Genomic DNA, 14,567 nt, shown 5'->3' with positions numbered 1-14,567 from the left:
AATTTATTACAGAAAATATATCAATGAACTTATTTTTTATTGTTCTCTCATGTGTTTTTGTGTGTTAGGTTCCAGACAATCTATATTATTGCATGAATTCAAGTACACATTTAAGTTTGTACAAGGGAGCACATGTGTATGCACATACATACTTCTCTTGGAAGAAGAAACACTGGCCTTTGATCCTTTTTTTTTTTTTTTAGAGAGAGAGAGAATTTTAATATTTATTTTTTAGTTTTCGGCAGACACATCTTTGTTTGTAAGTGGTGCTGAGGATCGAACCTGGGCTGCACACATACCAGGCGAGCGCGCTATCGCTTGAGCCATATCCCCAGCCCTGATCCTTTTTTTTTTTTGAAAGAAACTTTATTTCTATACCAGCCTTTTTTTTTTTTTTTAATTTGGTCTCACACACATGTATGCAATTGCTACACACTTACTCTCCCACTGCAAAATTACACTAATAAATTAATGTATACAGAGCTTGAATAAATGCAGAGCTTTAATACTTATTGCACAGATCCCTGAGAAGTTATTTAGCTTGTTTATTTGTGTTTTCAAACCTGGACTAAAAATCCATCTGGCATAAGACTGCATTTCTGCAGGAAAATGCAATGTAAAATAGCTAGGAATAACCAAAAAAAGACTCTTAAGGACTTTTTGCCTCTTTGACGGCAAAAGGAAAGTGGTTCTGATTTCACCTTTCAGACACTAATCTAAAGCAAGGGACTCAAGAATGATTTGAGATCATTTTCTTTTACTCAGTGTGACCTTCCAGGTAGGAAGATACAGTACCATGTACATGGCTCATGGTAGGTACAGACCAGTTGGAGGCTTTGAATGGTGCCTTAGTCTTAGTATTTTGTTGCAATTAAACAATACCCAAGGCTGGGTTCTTTATAAAGAAAAGAGGTTTTTATTTTGGCTCACGGTTCTGGATGATTGCATCTTGTGAAGGTCTCCGCTGTTTCAGAACATGGCAGATGGCATTACATACTGATAGCTTGTGCAAAGTATCATATGGCCAGAGAGGAATCAAGAAGTGAAGAGGGGCAAAGCTCACTGTTTTTTAGGAACCTGCTCTTGTGGAAACTCAACCACTGCTATGAGACCCAATCCATTCCTTGAGGTCAGCATTAATCCCTTCACACTAGTGGTCTTGACCCAATAACCTTCTGCTAGGCCCTTTCTTTTAAAGGTTCTACCACCTCAACACCACCACACTGGGGACTAAGTTTCCAGCACATGAAACATTGGTGTCAAACTTCATCCAAACCAGGGTAGCTTTTTCCTCCTAAAGCCCCTTCTAAATAGATCACATGGGACTGACAGGAGCCTTGGGACTGTGGTGGACATGCAGTGTTGGAGACAGCCCTTAGCTACCCACAAGAGCTGATTATGAGCATTTCTTTCCAACTCCACATTTAGATTCCTAAAATGGTGGCTTGGAATTTGCCATTGTGGGAATATTTATACCATGGGAATTGGTAAGCACTGTAAACCAGAGTTTTTACCATGTGAGCTGGCTATTTTTAGGAGACATTGGGGGAATCCAGTCCTGATAGTTTTTGGTGTGGATGATTTTACACGTTTAAATCTGCTTTGAGCAGATTTCTGAAGAATAAAGCATGAGTAGTCTCTCTTGGGTTGTTCCAGGTTAATGAAAACTCTACCATGTTTTAAAATCACGGTGATATAGATATTTAGGATTATAAAAACTAAAATTAGAATTTATATTTCTGAGTTTCATTATACTTTTGGTGAAAATTTGCATCCTAAAATATAATCATGCAGGTACCTAAGCCACAGATAATATTTTAAAAATGCTAAAATTATCTTTGACAATCAGGAGTGAACCTATATTTTGCTTTGATTTGAGACTTTTTTTTAAGATCAATCACATGTTATTTCATTTTTTTTTGAAAACACAAGATTAAGACACATGGATGGACCAAAGTGTAAATGTTGAAGGGTCATCTCTGGGAACCTAAAAAAGATCAAAATAAGGAAGATAGTTGTAATATAGTTTTATTATATTTTTATTTAAAAATATAATACTTTTAAATGTTATAATTTAAAAGTATTATATTTTCAAAAAGGGAAAATCAATGTATATTTTATCCTTATCAAAATTTTGTAATTTTTATATTTGTTTCAATTCTTGAATCATAAACCTCCTTATCTTCCTAGACTAATGTTTGGGACAAGATGCATCTTATTCAAAATCCCTGTAATTTCCAAAGCATAATGTGCAATCTAATTTTATATGATAGACTCATACTGCAGTAAGTAGTTCAATAGAGAAATGCTTTCTGATGACAATTCAAGATTTATTTTTAGCAGATGGCAAATGAAATTGTGTTTTATTACTGTGTCATTATAAGGCAAATCAAGTTGTGTCCAGGGACCTGATATTTTTCATTTAAATTATTTTTCTTAGTTTACTTAATAAATACATTCTGTGTAATAGACCAGATCTGATATCTAGTAAATATAATTTGGTTACTGAAATAATCAAAATGCCACACCAACTGCATTTTGATAAAGTGTTTAAAGACGCAACCTACCACATCCATCTTCTATTAGCACTGGCTCAGTGTGTTTATCTTTTGGGTGTGAAATAATTCAATCGTTATTTGAAGAGATTTGCTCACTTTGCAATTGCTTTGAAGCATATTGGAAATGGTAAGTGGAGGTAAATTTTTTTTTTAATTTTAATTTTGTCATCGTTATCAAATCCAAACCAAGGACCTGAAAATCCTTGTAAGGGGCAATTCCTACAGGAACCTCCCTTCCCATGTGAGTAAATTGATCCACACAAGTCATCCGAATCAATTCAGGAGTTGCTGGGCTACTTATGGCAAAGGTCTTGCCCCCTCTCTCTGCGGGTTACAGTCACTGCATCATATATGGCAAACAATACAGAGGACCCCAAGAACATTCCAGCCTTATCCAATCCCTGAGAGAGGTACAACTGGCACAGTATTTTTAGGACTAATTTGTGTACACACACAACACACACACACACACACACACACACACACACACACAGAGGCATGTGCACTCGTGCTCACCCGTTCTGGCTTTATCGCCCCCTAGAGTAGAGTGCATCTGGATTATTGGGTTGAACTCCCTCACAGCAATTCTTTGTGTGTGGGTGCTCTTGAGAGTAGCTGATGAAAATGTTCCAGGACACCAGGATATCTAGCAGTTAAAATCTCCTGTTCTTCTTCCCAGGTAAAGTCCTGAAGACCAAAGTCCCTGGTTGCCCTCTAGGATACTCCAATCCTTCCTCTGGGTCATCGTGTTTTAACTCAAAGCCAAAACAAAATGACCACAAACTTTGTAGATGGGCTTGGGGACAGTGACACGGTTGCTCCTTTTCACTTGGGCTTTCTTGGAGTGTGTTAGATGAATGTGAATTAACATTATATTTTGAATGATTCACCAATGCTTTTTGTACTGATATTTCTTCTTTCTTTCCTTAGGGTAGTCTGGTCTGTGGTTTCTTGGCCAGAACCTTGGTGGAGGAATGGGACAAAGGTTAGGAGCAGACAAGCATGTTTCCACGCTTTGGTTTTCAAAAACCAGGTTACTCTAAGGAAAATATGGAGGGAGAAGTGGGGCTAGTGAGAGAGGGTCCTCTGAGATGAGGAGGAGGTCTGGTAGCAAGGTGGCTAGACCTTGAGCAGCAGAAAAGCCCAAAATTACATCTGGGCTGATGTAAATTTGCCTGCAAGGTCAGTTTATCTTCTGGTGGCACTTAGCCTAAGGAGCCATGATGTTCAGCTCCTCCTTGACCACTCTTATTTGATTCAGATTTCTTTCATGTCTCAAGAATGAAGAGGACTCAGGATTCTGAAGATGTTGAGCATTACTCTGAGAGAGCTTGTTTCCTTTGGGGGAGATTTGCAATTCAAAGGAACAAACAAATCAAAACATTTCTGGGGATTGTTTCAAAAGTTCTTGTAAGAGGAGGTTTTTTAAAGGGTTGAATTTATCTTTCCTCAAATTCATATGTTGAAGTCCTTGTTATGGTTTGGATGTGAGGTGTCCTCCAAAAGCTCACACAATGCAAGAATGAAGGTTCAGAGGAGAAATGATTGGGTTGTAAGAGTCTTAACCTGAGCCTCGTCTGGGCCCCTTGGTCTCCCTGATTGCTTAGTTGGTCCTGCACCAGGAAACCTGACCCCTGGCAGTGGCGCTGGGCCTGGAGCCTACCTCCCCCCTGCTGGATCCCTGCCTTCCCTCCCAAGTCTTGTCCACTGTTCTGAGCCCCCTGCCCAAGCCCTGGGCCTTGGCTCTTCATTCCCTGGCCTGGATCCTCGCTTGAGCCTCTGGGGACCCTTCTTGCTCTGTGCATCCCTGGGCTTGGACTGTATGCCCCTCGCTTGGGCCACTTCCCGCTCCCCTTTGCTTCCCTGCAACTCAGAACCCTAGTGCCACCCGCCTGCCTGGCCCCACCCTTCCCTGCTCTCCCCTGGCCTGGACCCTCCCCTAGGTCCCTAGCCTGGGCTCTTTTCTGAGATCCTGGCCCACACTCCACCCACACTTGTCCTCTGGCCCTTCGTACTGTGCCCTCCTTTCAGCCCTCCTATCTTCCCTGTCCCTGCTGGGCCTCTTTTCCAGATCCCTTTCCCAGGATGCTCACCAGGGCCAGGGGCCTGGACCTGGGGGTTTGGCCTTGTGGCTTCCTTTGGGAAAACGTAGCCATGCCCCTTGCCTGAGCCCTGCTCCCCAATCGTGACACCCAGCAGTGAACCTGGGCCTTGAGCCCTCCCCTCCCTGCACCACCCGCTCCCCTTTCTCCCCCTTTTCCCCTCTCCAGCCCTGTGTGTTTTCATGGGACACATGACCGGGTCCTGGCACTTGGCTCTCCATTCTTGGGCCTGGCTCCTTGCTGGAGCCCCTGGTTGCCCTTCTCCAGGACCCTGTCCCTGTCCCTTGATTTCAGGCCTCCTGTTTGGGCCCCCCTGTTCCTCCCATCTGTTCCCCTTGTGCTGTGGTATCCTGTCAATGCCTGGACCCTCCCCTCCCCCTGCTTCTCCCTAGCCTGGGCTCCTAGCATGGGTGCTGGCTCCTCACCAACACCTCCCCAATCCCTTAACAAAGGTACCCCTCACAGTGCCCTCCTTTGCCCCTCCTTTGGTCCAGGTCCCTCTCTAAGGATCTACTCACCTGGGGCAGAGGAGTGGAATTGGCTGGCCTCTGTGCCCTGAAGGCTCCCCATGGGAAACACAGCCCTCTCCTTCTCCTGGGCCCCCTTCCTCACCCAACCCTGACACCTGGCAATGGATGTGGGCCTAGCGCCAACCTTCCTTGGGCAATCCCCTCCTTTCCCTCCCCTGGCCTCTCACCTTGCATGCTGCCCCTAGAGCAATCCGGCCCTCCCTAACCCTGAACCTTCGCCCTCCAGTCCAGGGCCTGGCTGCCCACCGGAGGCCCTGACCCTGTTACTCATATTGTGTGGCTTTGTGTGGTGTCTCTTCCTGTTAGGTGTGACCTGGTGGCCTCTTGATTTGGCCCCTTAGAGCGCTCTCCTAGGTGCCCTTTGCACTGCCCTCTGTCTCCTCATCATAGCCCTGCTCCTTCCTCCCCTTCCCCTAGCACTTTCCCCCCTGGGAGTACGTGCCTGCTCCTTGGGTCCCTCATCCTGGGTCAGTCAGGTCAGTCCCGTGCCTGGACTCCTTGCTTGGGTCCTGGCTCTCACCCCTCTCCTCATCTACCAGGACCCCGCGCCGAGCCCCCCGCCCTCACCCTTCTTCTGCCCCCCTTGCCTTGCCAGGCCAGGTTCCTGGCCCTGGATTCTCATGTGGTCCAGGGCGCCTTATGGGAAACAGAGCCCTGCCCATTGCCTGGGCCCACTACTCTCCCTGGTTGCTTGGTACTGCACCAGAAACCCTGACACCTGGCAGTGGCTCTGGGCCTGGAGCCTGACTGCCCCCTGCTGGATCCCCTGCCTTCCCTCCCAAGTCTTGTCCAATGTCCTGAGCCCCCTGCCCAAGCCCTGGCCCTTGGCTCTTCATTCCCTGGCTTGGCACCTCGCTTGAGCCTCTGGTGGTCCTTCTTGCTCCATGTTTCTCTGGGGCTTTGTCTGAGGGCCCCTCGCTGGGGCCGCTTCCCTGCTCCCCTTGGCTTCCCTGTGCTGTGGTACCCTAGTGCAGCCCCGCCTTCCCAGCCCTGCCCTTCCCTGCTCTCCCCTGGCCTGGGCCCTCCTCTAAGTCCCTTGCCTAGGCTCCTGGGCCCCCACCCCACCCACACCCCTCCTGCGGCTCTTCAGGCTGTGCCCTCCTTCGGCCCTCCTGTCCTTTCTGTCTCTGCCAGGCCTGCTTTCCTAATCCCCTTCCCAGGATGCTCACCTGGGCCAGGGGACTTGACCTGGGCTCTTGGCCTTGAGGGCTTCCTTTGGGAAAACATAGCTCTGGCCCTTGCCTTGCCCTTTGACCTCCCTCAGATGGGGGGCCCTGCTCCCGAACCCTGACACCCTGCAGTGGACCTGGGCCTTGATCCCTCCTCCCCCTATTTCACTTGCTCCCCTTTCTCCCCTCACTCCTCCCCCCATCCATATCCCTTTTCATTCACCCAGGCCCAGGTGCTAGCACTTGGCTCTCCACTACTGGGCCCTGCTCCTTGCTTGAGCCCCTGGCCACCCTTCTCAAGAACTCAGTCCCTTTCCCTTGGTTTCAGTCACCTTTTGCAGGCCCCCTCCTGTGCCTCCCCTCTGTTCCCCTCAAGCTGTGGTGTCCTGGCATGCCCGGACCCTCCGCTTCCCCTGCTTCCCCCTAGACTAAGCTCCTCGAATGGGTCCTGGCAGCCCACTGACACCCCGCCACCTCCACACACCAGGTATCCCCTCTCAGTACCCCCTTCTGCCCCTCCTTTGGTACAGGTCCCTCTCTGGGGGTCTATTCACCTGGGACGGAGGAGCGGAATTGGCTGGCCCCTGTGCCCTGAATGCTCCCTGTGGGAAACACAGTCCTGCTACTTGCCTGTATACCCTTCTCCGCCTTAAAATTTGAGGTCTGGCAGTTAACAGGGGACTTGCTACAACCAGCCCTGGGTGATCCCCTCCCTTCCCTCCACTGCCCTCTTGCCTTGCATGCTGCCCCTACTCTAACCCAGCCCTCCCTAACCCTGACTCTTAGTGCTCTAGTCCCAGGGCCTGGGTGCTCGCCTGAGCCCATGACCATGTTTCTCATGTCCCTTGGTATGACATGGAGTCACTCCGTGTTTGGTCTGACCTGGGGGCCCCTTGCTTGGGCCTGCCAGCGGGCTCCCCTAGGTGCCTCTTGCGCTTCCTTCAGTCTCCTGTTCCTCTCGCAGTCCCTTCCTCCCTTTTCCTTGTGCTTTCTCCTGGCACTCACAGGTCTCCTGCTCCCTGAGTCCCTCATCCTCTGTAGGTCGGTGGGTCCCTTGCCTGGGTGCCTGGCTTGGGTCCTGGCTCTGGCCTCTCCTTGCACCCACCGTGAACCCCCGCTGTGTACTTTCATTGTTTTTCTCCTGGTCCCCTTCCCTTACCAGGCCTCCTTTGCCAGGTCCCTGGCCCTGATTTATCATCTGAGCCAGGGTGCTTTATGGGAAACAGAGCCCTGCCCCTCGCCTGGGCTCCTTGGTCTCCCTGGGCCCTTGGGTCTGTACCTGGAACACTGCCACCTGGCAGTGGCGCTGGGCCTCAAGTCTGCCTCTGCCCTGCTGGAACCTTGCTTTCCCTCCTCAGCCCTGTCCACTGTGCTGAGCCCACTGCCCCAGTGCTAAACTTGGTTCTCCATTCCCTGCCCTGGATCCCACTCGAGTCTCTCGGGGACCTTCTTGCTCCATGCTTCCCTGTGCTTGGACTGCGTGCCTCGCTGGAGCCGCTTCCCGGCTCCCCTTGGCTTCTCTGCACCTCAAAACCCTAGTGCCACCCGCCTACTTGGCCGTGCCCTTCCCTGCTTTCCCCTGGCCTGAGCCCTCCTCTAGATCCCTAGCCTGGGCTTTTTTCTGGGGTCCTGGCCCACACCCCACCAACACCCTTTCTCCAGCCCTTCACACTGTGCCCTCTATTGGCCCTCTTCTTGTCCCTGTCCCTGCTGGACTCCTTTTCCAGATCCCTTTCCCAGGATGCTCACCAGGGTGAGGGGACTAGAACTGGGCATTAGGCCCTGTGGTCTTCCTTTGGGAAAAGGTAGCTGTGCCCCTTGCCTGGGCCCTTTGACCTCCCTCATCCCAGGCCCTGCTCCTCAATCCTGATACCCAGCAGTGAACCCTGGCCTTGAGCCCTCCTCTCCCTGCACCACCAGCTCCCCTACTCCTCTTTCTCCCCTCCCAGCCCTGTTTGTTTTCATGGGACTCAGGACCTGGTCCTGGTACTTTGCTCTCAATTCTTGGGTCTGGCTCTTGATGGAGCCCCTGGCTGCCCTTCTCGAGGACCCTGTCCCTTGATTTCAGGCCCTTGGCTCGGCCCCACTCCTGTGCCTCCCCTCTGTTCCCCTTGTACTGTGGTATTTTGGCATTGCCCGGACCCTCCCCTCCCCCTGCTTCTCTCTAGCCTGGGCTCCTCCAATGGTGTGGTTCCCCACCAATAACCCCCAATCCCAGAACAAAGGTATCCCTCACAGTGCCCTCCTTTGGTTCTCCTTTAGTCCTGGTCTCTCTCTCAGGATCTACTCACCTGGGGCAGAGGAGTGCAATTGGTTGGCCTCTGGGCCCTGAAGGCTCCCTATGGGAAACACAGCCCTGCCCCTCTCCTGGGTCCCCTTCGCAGACCAAACTTGATACCTGGAAGTGGACGTGGGCCTAGTGATGACCTTGCCCTGGGCGATCCCCTGCCTTCTCTCCCCTGCTCTCTATCCTTGCAAGGTGCCCCGAAGCCAACCCAGCCCTCCCACACCCTGATCCTTCGCCCCACAATCCCCAGGCCTGGCGGCAGCCTGAGCCCCTTACTGAGCCCCTTACTGTCATGTTACTTTGACTGGTGTCTGTTTGTGTTGGGTCTGACCTGGGGTCTCCTTTCTTTGGCCCCCTAGCCCGCTCTCCTCTGTGCCCTTTGCGCCGCCCTCTGTCTCCTCATCCTAGCACCATGCCTTTCTCTCCTTCCCCTAGTGCTTTTTCCTGGAGCACGGGCCTCTTGCTCATTGGGTCCCTAATATCTTTTGGTGGAGTCTGTCCCTTGACTGGGCTCCTTGATTGTGTCCTTGCTCCCCACCAACACCACGCACATCAGGAAGAAAGGTATTTCCTCACAGTCTCTCCTTTGGCCCTCCTTTGGTTCTGCTCCCTCTCTTAGGATTTACTCATCTGGGGAAGAGGAGTGGAACTGACTGGCCTCTATGTCCTGATATCTCTCTAAGGAAACAGAGCCCTGTCCCTCACCTGGGTCCCCCTTGCCACCAGAACCCTGACACCTGGCAGTGGAAATGTGCTTTGCATTGTCCATGCCCTGCGCCATTCCCTCCCTTCCCTCCCCTGCCCTCTAGGCCTTCCATGCTGCCGCAACCCCAACCCAGCCCTCCCTGACCCTGATCCTTCACCTGAGTCCCTGATTGCATTCCTGAGTCGCATAGCCTTGTGTGGCTTTGCCTGATGTCTTCCCATTTTGGGCCCCCTAGCGTGCTCTTCTTGGTTCGCCCTGTGCATCCAGCTGACTCCTCCTTCTTGCATCGCCACTTTCTCTGCATCCCCTTGTGCTTTACCTGGGCATGCCTGGGAGCAGTCTGCTCATTGGGTCCCTCATCTTTGGTCAGTCGGGTGGAACCCTTACCTGAGCTCCTTGCTTGGGTTCTGGATCTCTCCCCTTTACCACGACCCTTTGGCAGGCCCTCCCATTGCCCTCCTCCAGGGCCCTGTCCCTTGCCAGGCCCCCTTTGCCCATTCCCTGGCCCTGGATTCTCATCTAGGCCAGGGTACCTTATGGGAAACTGAGCCCTACCCCTCGCCTGGGCCCCTTGCTGTCCTTTGGCCCTTGGTCCTGCGCATGGAACCCGGACACCTGGCAGTGGCCCTGGGCCTCGAGCCTGCCTTCGCCTCTCGGATCCCCTGCCTTCCCTCCTCAGCCCTGTCTACTGTCTTGAGCCCCCTGCCCCAGCCTTGGCCCTCAGCTCTCCATTTCCTTGCCTGGCTCCTCCTTGGAGCTTCCAGTGTCCCCCTTGCTCCCAGCATCCCTGGGCTTTGACTTTGTACCCCTCGCTTAGGCCGATTCCCTGCTTCCCTTGGCTTCCCTTCCCTGCAGAACCCTAGTGCTGCCCGCCTGCCCGGTCCCGCCCAGCCCTGCTATTCCCTGGCATGGGACCTCATCTAGGTCCCTAGCCTGGTCTCCTTGCTGGGATCCTGGCCCCCACCCCAACAATACCCATTTTCTGGCCCTTTCCGCTATGCCCTCCTTTGGACCTCCTGCTGCGCCCCTTTAACTGATCCCTTTACTAGGATGCTCACTAGGGTACCTGACCTGGCCTCTTGGCCCTGTGGGCTCCCTTTGGGAAAACGTGGCTCTGCCCCTTTCCTGGGCCCTTTGGCCTCCCTCAATCCAGGCCCTGCTCCCGAACCCTGACACCCTGCAGTGGACCTGAGCATTGAGCCCTCCTCCCCCTGTGCCACCGGCTCCCCTTTCTCCCCTCCCGCACCTTCCCATCCATGTCCCTTTTCATTTACCAAGGCCCAGATGCTAGCACTTGGCTCTCCATTATTGGGCCTATCTCTTTGCTTGAGCCCCTCATGGCCCTTCCCGAGGACCCTATCCCTTGATTTCAGGCCCCTTTTGCTGGGCCCCTGCTCTGCCTCCCTTTGTTCCCCTCATGCTGTGGTATCCTGGCACTGCCAGGACCCTCCCCTCCCCCTGTTTCTCCCTAGCCTGGGCTCCTCGAATGAGTCCTGGCTCCCCACTGACCCTCGCCCCCAATTCTGGATTCAAGGTATGCCCTCACGGTGCCCTCCTTTGGTCCCGGTCTCTCTGTGAGGTTCCAATCACTTGGGGCAGAGGAGTGGAATTGGCTGACCTCTGGGCCCTGAAGACTCCCTATGGGAAACACAGCCCTGCCTCTTGCCTGGGCCTCCTTCGCCTTCCAAACGTTGACACCTGGCAGTGGACTTGGCCTTTCACTGACCTTGCCCTGCACAATCTTCTCCCTTCCCTCCACTACCATCTAGCCTTGCATGCTTCTCCTACCCCAACCCAGCCCTCCCTAACCCTGACATTTTGTGCTCCAGTTTCAGGGCCTGCCTCCAGTTTCAGCTGCGTGCCTGAACTCCGGACCACATTCCTCTTGTTGCACAGCATTGTGAGGTGTCACTTTGTGCTTGGGCCCCTTAGTGCACTCCACTGGGTTCCATTTGCACTGCCATCTGTCTCCACATCCTAGTGCCAACCTTCCTCTCCTTCCACTAGCGCTTTCTCCTGGAGTGCCAGCCTCCTGCTTCTTGGGTTTCTAATGCTCTGTTGGTGGGATCAGTCCCTTGCCTGGGATCCTGGATTGGATCCTGGCTCTTGCATCTACCTGGTCTTTGGTCTCTGCATCCACCGAGACCCCGTGCCATGACCTCCCATCGCCTTCCTCCTCCCGACCTGTCCCTTGTCAGGCCCCCTTGGGCTGGTCCCTGGCCCTTAATTCTCATCTGGACCAGGGCACCTCATGGGAAAGAGAAAACCTGTCCCTTGCCTGGGCCCCTTGCTCTCCCTGGGCCCTTGGTCCTGCACCCAGAACCCTGAGACCTGGCAGTGGCCCTGAGTATGGAGCCTGCCTCTCCACTGCTGGATCCCCTGCCTTCCCTCCTAAGCCATTTTCACTATCCTGAGACCCTGCCATAGCCCTGGCCCTTGTATCTCCATTCCCTGGCCTGTCTCCTCACTTGAGCCTCTGGTGGTCCTTCTTGCTCCGTGTGTCTCTGGGCTTGGACTGCAGGCCCCTTGCTTGGGCCGCATCCCTGCTTCCCTTGGCTTCTCTGCATCGCAGAACCCTAGTGCTGCCTGCCTATCCAGCCCCGCCCTTCCCTGCTCTTTCAGGATGGGGCCCATGTCTAGGTCCCTAGCCTGGTATCCTTGCTGAGGTCCTGGCCACCAACCCACCAACAGGTGTCCTATGGCACTTCCTGCTGTGCCATCCTTGGGACCTTTGTCTCTGTCCCTGCCATGCCCCTTTTTCTGATTCCTTTACCAGAATGCTCACCTGGGCCAGGGGACTGGACCTGGACTTTTGGCCCTGCGGGTTCTCTTTGGGAAAATGTAGCCTTTCCCCTTTTTCTGGACCTTTGGCCTCCCTCAGCCCGGGCCCTGCTCCACAAACCTTACACCCATCAGTGGACCTAGGCCTTGAGCCCTCCTCTCCTTGCACCACCCGCTCCCCATTCTCCCCTCCCTCCTCCCCAGCCTCGTCTGTTTTCATGGGACCCCTGCCAGGGCCAACTACTTGGCTCTCCAAATCGCCCTGTGTTCGGGGTCAGCGAGCAGGGGGGAAATCGTGACGCACTTTTTGTTTGATTTGGAATTGTTGGAATTTGGGTGGTATAGAAATTTTGTTCTGACCACGTCTATGGGAAAGTGTGTAAAAGTATGCGAATGAGACCGACAAAGGGAAGGGTTCCGACCCAACCCCAGGGCCAAAGTGAGTGCAAAGTCCTGAACCTCGGTTCCATGCCACCTCATATAGTCTATGGTGAAAGCTCCAAGACAGACCCACAAGGCTAAGAGGACTTTAAGTCCCCATGAGGGAAACAGCTGGAGACGGATGAAGTGAGTCTTGTCCTAAATGTGTGACACCAATGCAGGGTGGAACATGAGAGGCACACAAAGGAAGTTGAGCCTTCTGAAATGTGTGTGAGAAATCTTTAGGAAGGTTTTCCTGGTAACTGTGGGGTGAAACTCCTCCACAAAGGTGGCTTACTCTCTGCATTAGAATGGCCCACCCAAGATGTGGGCTGGCCACCAGAAGGGTCATTAGATGAGAGAGTCATTACTGAGGTCATTTTGATTGTTTATGGAACCCCTGAACCAATTCTTTTATATTGATTGCTGTCAAGAGATAGTACAGAAACAGACCCCTTGGTTGAGAGCCTGTCTAGATGGACAGTCCAGGCAGATGTTAGCCAGGAGCACAGTGGTCTCTAAGACCCAGCACAAAGCAGCTAAACAGAAAACCTGATGGAGAAAAAAACAGGAATAGAAACAGTTTTCCCCATGAGCCAGAAGAGGACCCACCACCTTATGTGCCACTCTATCCAACTTTGTCAAGACCTCTAGGACAGCACACTGTCCCCTCAGCCCCTTGTCCTCAGAGGCAACAAATGATGGCCCCCAATACTGGCTATTCTGTGATGTCCTCAGAGCCAAAGGTTTCCTAGAACCAAAAAATCTTTCACCTCCCAAGATTAAGGTGGGAGATTTATCCCAAGACCAGAGCCACAACCCAGATGAGAGCACTCTAGATGCCCCTGCAAGGGACTAAAGGACCTGCCCATATGGACCAGGGGGAAACATGTGAGGGAGAAAAGGCAGTTGTGTGCCAGCCTTTCACCACCATTGTGCTCATAAACTGGAAAAATCATACTCCCTCCTACATGGAGAAACCCTGTACCATGACTGATCTAATGAAGCCCATTATCTAGACCTAGGATGGGGCCCCAACAAAGAAGAAGGTCTAAAGATAAAGAGATATCAAGAAGCCCTCATAGAAAGTCTAAGAAAAAAGAAAAAAAGAGAACAAGAATTAGAAGGAATCAGAGTCAGCCCTGAGCCCTAGCCTAAGCCGAGTGCATCTGCAGACAGAGCCGAGATAAGCCTCCTGCTGCTCCAGCATCTCCCTCTCACACTCTCGACAGCCCTGAACATTTCTCTGGGCCCCATATCTGCCTAAGACCCCTCTGCCCTACGAAACTGGCAGCAATAATCAAAAGAGGTGGGCCCAACTGACTCAGAGCTAAATGTCCAGGCCACCACCACTGCTGCCCCTCTCCCTGCCCAGAGGTGCCTGGGGGAGAAGGGGCACCATACAAACATTGCAGCCGCAGTGCAAGTTTTTTTTTTTTTTTTTCCTCAGTGCAAGTTTGTCAGTGAAGAAATGCACAGGCACAAGCAACAGGTGATCAATGCAGCCTTTGTGGGACAGGCTCAGAGAGCCATTTGCCAAAATTACAATCCTAGAGGACTTTACTGAGAAGTGTGCCAGTGAGCTGATTAAGGTGGCCACCACAGTTTTCATCAATCAAGATCCAGAGGATCGAACACAGGCAGACCAAAAAGATCTCCTTACAACTGCCCTCACCACAAACCAGAGGTCACTCAAAAGGGGGTCTATAGAACAAAGCTAATGGTCCAAATATTTATAAGGATAAAAAAAAGTGTGGCCAGACAAAAGGGGAAGCCTCCAATGGCCCCTGCAGACAAGTACCCACTGCCATGCTCAAGAGCTAAGACTTAAACAGAGAAGGAGTGAATGTTTTTCCTCCAAGACTTTGGCCCCAGCCCCTCCTTTCAGTTTCTTCCCACTTGCTCGAAAGTCGATGATTGACGAATATGGCAGGGGTCCCATAGACACACACAACTGCATCTGATGCATGGGACCCAGCGCCTCAGGAGGGCTCAGCTGCTGCAAGCCCCCAAA

This window comes from Urocitellus parryii, chromosome 1, assembly GCF_045843805.1.
Source record: "Urocitellus parryii isolate mUroPar1 chromosome 1, mUroPar1.hap1, whole genome shotgun sequence".
NCBI lineage: Eukaryota > Metazoa > Chordata > Mammalia > Rodentia > Sciuridae > Urocitellus > Urocitellus parryii.
The sequence above is the reverse complement of the archived record's forward strand: the minus strand, read 5'-3'. Positions refer to the sequence as shown.